Here is a 6,000-nt window from a genome sequence, read left to right as displayed (position 1 = left end):
GCCAGCCAGTCAGCTTAAAAATCCCCGCTCCGCTGCCGTAACGATCATTCTCATTCAAACCGTACACCACATCGGTTCGCATCACAACACATCAACAAACCAACTCAATCAGCCATGTCTGGACATGGCAAAGGAGGAAAAGTGAAGGGAAAAGCAAAATCCCGCTCGAACCGTGTTGATCTGGAGTTCCCCGCAAGGGTAGCTAGGCCGAGCGCGTTAGTACCAGTGCACCAGTCCACCTAGTCGGCGTTATATAGTTTCGGCCGAAGTGATCGAGTTAGCTGGCAAAGCTGCTCGCGACGATAAGAAAACCCGCATTCGGAACAGAACACATCAAAACATGGACATGGACATGGACGTGGACATCAAGACAACAGGCAGTTGCAGCGAGTGGCGAGTGGCAAATGCAATCGCAAAACGGCATCAGGTAGCAGAAGAAAAAAGTTTGTTCTTTATACAAACTGCTTTGGTGGCAAATCCCGAACAAGGCAGCATCGAGGGCGTACGAAATGGTTTTTTTTTCAAAACCACGAGTAAAAAGTTTTCTAAATTGGAACCATTCCATAAAACAAGGCGCTTTTCAGGGCCATTAAACCTTCCAAAAAAGAGTTTAGGAAATACAGTTCAATGCTTTCTAGAACATTATCAAAAATAATAATAAAACACAAATTGATGTTTTCATAATTTGTCTGCCAGGATCTGATGAGTATGTGAATTTGGCAGTTGTTCTGAGCTTATTGATAGTTGGGGACTTTCCTGATTATTCAATTTTCACCAAATCTTAAATAACAGATTGAAAGTACAGTAATTTGCAATTAGTTCGACATTTAGCTAATTGGACGGACATGTAAAGCGACTTATTTAGTTGTACATTTTTGTAAACATAGAGATCCAAATTATGACCCCACATTGAAAGTCGACACTGTACCACTGTCATCGCAAATGTTCAATTACAGGTTAAAATCGTCTCCAATGCGACACTGAGTGGCGCTTCGGCACGTCGCATTAAATATAATTTACTGTACAACATGTCACGAGCTGGAAGGGAAGAAATTTTCCAACTGTGAAAGCTGTGGCGAGTGGTAAACGCAATCGTTAAACAGGAAGGTTTAGTCGAACAAGATGGGGATATCGAGTGATAACAAAACAATAAACTCTTCAAATTAAAGATAATTTTGTGATCCTAAAAAGGACCCATTTTAGCCTGCATGTGAATCCAACGAGCGAACAAATCGTAATGAATGTATTTTTCTGCCATCGCTGCCTTTTAACGCTCTTTCGTTCGTCTCGTTGAACTCGCCCCTTTGGCTGAGTCTGCCGATTTGTCTCTATTCTGTGACCGTGTACCGCTAAAGGCTGATGTCACATTAGGCGGATTCGCCGCCGCGGATTCCGCGAGTAAAACCGCAGCGGAGGATCTACAGTGTATTGTGAATGAGCCATGCCACACAGAGCGGGGCGGTTTTGGAAGCGAATTCAAATCGAGAAAAAAAACCGTCGCGATATCCGCGACGGCGAATCCGCCTAATGTGACATCAGCCAAAGTACAAAATGCGCGAATCCGCTGAAAAATATCTCATTCTCTTTCAAACCGTAAATCAGTGTTGGTGGTGGTTGTATGGCATCGTTTCACATCACATCGCATCAACGGATTGGTGCCGGAGCACCAGTATACCTAATAGCGGTTATAGAATTTCGGCCGCCGGAGTGCTCGAGTTGGCTTGCAAAGCTGCTCACGACAATATAAAAACCCGCCTACAGAACAGAACACATTCGGTTCGATGGCTACAACTAGTTTCAGCGAGTGGCAAACGAAATCGCAAAACGGCAGCAGGTAGAAGAAGGAAAAAGTTTGTTTATACAGACTGTTTTGGTGGCAAAACCAGCCACCGTAAAACACGGCGCTTTTCAGGGCCATTAAACCTTTCAAAGAAGAGTTATTAAAAGTTTTTCACAATACCAATGCATTCTAAAGTGACATAATATGACATATAATATAAACTGATTTATTTTGTTTATGCTTGTTCTTGAACTTATTGGTTTGGGGTCTTTTAAATTGATCATTCAGTTTTCACAAACCCATGCATGGTTTCCGAATTAAAAGTGGCTTCAAATTACACCACATTGTATGCAGGATGGCATTAACGAATTTTCTCGGTAGCAAGAACTGCTTTCTTTGGTTGATAACTGATGTTGAAAATTGACTGACGTTACATCGGCATTGTATAGAAACATAACTAAGGAGCAACATGATGAGCTATGTATTTCCTGCTTCTCTGTCCTTATTTTAAAGGACTTTAATCCTGTGTTAATTTACTGTTGGTTTTTCAGAACGCTTATAGCTAGTTTAATTCTCGACAGATCGTAGAGTTCGTCTCCAAAACCTCAGTTCTTTTTCATTTCTATTTACTTTGTTTGCGGAGATACAAATCTTACAATTCATTCGTCTCCGAAACCACAGTTTAAGGTACGGTAATGTGCTCAATAGTTAAATATAGAATAGTGAATAAGCTGATGACCACCTATGCATTCCCTATCACAGCCATCATTTTGATTGTACGATATGTGCATACGCCGAAAGATGCCCGGCGTTGAACATTTAATAAGTACAAAGCCTTCAGAAAAAATCAAGAATCAACTATGAGATAGTAAGAAAAAATTGATGTGGAGTCGATCTGGCGTAGTGGTAACATCCATGCCTCTCACGCTAAAGATCACGAGTTCAATTCTCACTCCCGACATTCTTCCAAAAATGGAAGTAAAAAGTGACGAACCAGCCAAATGAGTTGAAAATCACTATAATACAGATAAAAAAAAAAAGAAAAAAATTGAGAAAGTTTGTAAAAAAAAAAGCAAAAACACAACACAAAAGGTTCTTTTCAGAACCCCCAACATGTTCATAAAGAGTAAACAGTAAATTTATCCATTTTTCAGGTAGATAGGTGGGTATTCACGTAGGAGAAGAAAATAAAACAATATATTTAAAAAATATATTTAGCAAAAGCTGTCCCCTTTGTATAGTCCTACGTCACTCCGGTTATGTTCCCGACATTACCCACCCATCTTTTTTGACGTAGGACTACGTCTAACCGGAAGATATCGGGGGTGAAATGGAAATCTAGGCACTGAACAAGTAGGAAAAAATGCAAGATTTGGAACGCTTATAACTCGAGCATTTCTCAATAGATCGCAAAGGATTTTGCATCAATTGATAGGAAATATATCTACGCATCTATCATAACGAATAACATTTAATTTTTCTTGAGATAAATAATTGAATAATTGTGAAATATCAAGCATTGTCAAAATGCACTATGTGCCCATTTTTGATTGGTCCATTTTGTGCTCCTCAAATCGTACCGACCAAAACGGGCAACCAGAGCAGCAGCGAAATAGAATGAAGCACGATTGGGAAGGAAAAAGAAAAAAATGAACGAAACATTGGTCGCAGTCTCACACATCCCGCTCGAACCTTGTTTAGTTTCGGCCGCCGAAGTGATCGAGTTAGTTGGCAAAGCTGCTCGCGACGATAAGAAAAACTGCATTCGGATCAGAACACATTCGGTGGACATCAAGACAACAACAGGCAGTTGCAGCGAGTGGCGAGTGGCAAACGCAATCGCAAAAAGGCAGTTGGCAGCAGAAGAAAAAAGTTTGTTCTTTTTACAATCTGCTTTGGTGGCAAATCCAGAACAAGGCGGCATCGAGGGCGTTCGAAATGGTTTTTTTCAAAACCACGAGTACAAAGTTTTCTAAATTGGAACCATTCCATAAAACAAGGCGCTTATCAGGGCCATTAAACCTTTCAAAAAAGAGTTTACGAAATACAGTTCAATGCTTTCTAAAATAATATCCAAAATAATAATAAAACACAAATTGATTTTTTTCATAATTTGTTTGCCAGGATCTGATGCGTATGTGAATTTGGCAGTTGTTCTGAGCTTATTGATACTTGGGGACTTTCCTGATTATTAAATTTTCACCAATTCTTAAATTGTTTCCAGATTGAAAGTACAGCGATTTACAATTAGTTCGATATTTAGCTAATTGGACGGACATGTAATGCGACATATTTAGTTGAACATTTTTGTAAACATAGAGTTCGGGGTCCAAATTATGACCCCACATTGAAAGTCGACACTGTATCACTGTCATCGCAAATGTTCAATTACAGGTTAAAATCGCCTCCAATGCGACACTGAGTGGTGCTTCGGAACGTCGCATTGAATGTAATTTACTGTAAAACAAGTCACAAAGCTGGATGGGAAGAAATTTTCCAACTGTGAAAGCTGTGGCGAGTGGCAACAAATCGCTAAACAGGAAGGTTTAGCCGAACAAGATGGGGATATCGAGTGATAACAAAACAATAAACTCTTTAGATAATTTTGTGATCCTGAAAAGGACCCTTTTTAGCCTGTATGTGAATCCAACGAGCGAACAAATCGTAATGAATGTATTTTTTTGCCATCGCTGCCTTTAAACGCTCATTCGTTCGTCTGGTTGGACTCGCCCCTTTGGCTGAGTCTGCCGATTTGTCTCTATCCTGTGAGCGTGTACCGCTAGAGTACAAAAGGCGCGGATCCGCTGAAAAATATATCATTCTCTTTCAAACCGTAAATCAGTGTGGTTGTATGGCATCGTTTCACATCACATCGCATCAACGGATTGGTGCCGGAGCACCAGTATACCTAATAGCGGTTATAGAATTTCGGCCGCCGGAGTGCTCGAGTTGGCTTGCAAAGCTGCTCACTACAATAAGAAAACCCGCCTACAGAACAGAGCACATTCGGTTCGGAGGCAACAACTAGTTTCAGCGAGTGGCAAACGCAATCGGAAAACGGCAGCAGGTAGATGAAGGAAAAAGTTTGTTTATACAGACTGCTTTGGTGGCAAAACCAGCCACCGTAAAACACGGCGCTTTTCAGGGCCATTAAACCATTCAAAGAAGAGTTATTAAAAGTTTTTCACAATACCAATGCATTCTAAAGTGACATAATATGACATATAATATAAACTGATTTATTTTGTTTATGCTTGTTCTTGAACTTATTGATGGTTGGGGTCTTTTAAATTGATCATTCAGTTTTCACAAACCCATGCTTGGTTTCCGAATTAAAAGTGGCTTCAAATTACAACACATTGTATGCAGGATGGCATTAACGAATTTTCTCGGTAGCAAGAACTGCTTTCTTTGGTTGATAACTGATGTTGAAAATTGACTGACGTTACATCTGCATTGTAAAGAAAATTAACTTAGGATCAACATGATGAGCTATGTTTTTCCTGCTGCTCTGTTCTTATTTTAAAGGACTTTAATCCGAAGGCCATCCGTCCATGTATTTACTGTTGGTTTTTCAGAACGCTTCTAGCTCGTTTATTTCTCGACAGATCGTAGAGTTCGTCTCCAAAACCTCAGTTCTTTTTCATTTTTATTTACTCTGTTTGCGGAGACTACAAATCTTACAATGCATTCGTCTCCGAAACCACAGTTTAAGGTACGATAATATGCTCAATAGTGAAATATATGATAGTGAATGAGCTGATAACCACCTATGCATTTCCTATCACAGCCATCATTTTGATTGTACGATATGTGCATACGCCGAAAGATGTCCGGCGTTGAACATTTAATAAGTACAAAGCCTTCAGAAAAAAAAACAAGAATCAAGTTTGTAAAAAAAACGCAAAAACACAACACCAAAGGTTCTTTTCAGAACCCCCAACATGTTCATGAACAGTAAACAGTAAACTAATCCATTTTTCAGGTAGATAGGTAGGTATTCACGTAGGAGAAGAAAATAAAAATATATATTCGAAATATATATTTAGCAAAAGCTGTCCCCTTTGTATAGTCCTACGTCACTCCGGTTATGTCCCTGACATTACCCACCCGTCTTTTTTGAACAGAAATCCATTTTCTTTTGAAGTCCGCCTCCGATTTGACAACTTTTGGGTTCTTCCGGAGGGCCTGCTTCATAATCGCCCAATATTTCTCTATTG

This window comes from Toxorhynchites rutilus, chromosome 1, assembly GCF_029784135.1.
Source record: "Toxorhynchites rutilus septentrionalis strain SRP chromosome 1, ASM2978413v1, whole genome shotgun sequence".
In the NCBI taxonomy this organism is placed as follows: Eukaryota; Metazoa; Arthropoda; class Insecta; order Diptera; family Culicidae; genus Toxorhynchites; species Toxorhynchites rutilus.
Note: the sequence above shows the minus strand (reverse complement) of the source record.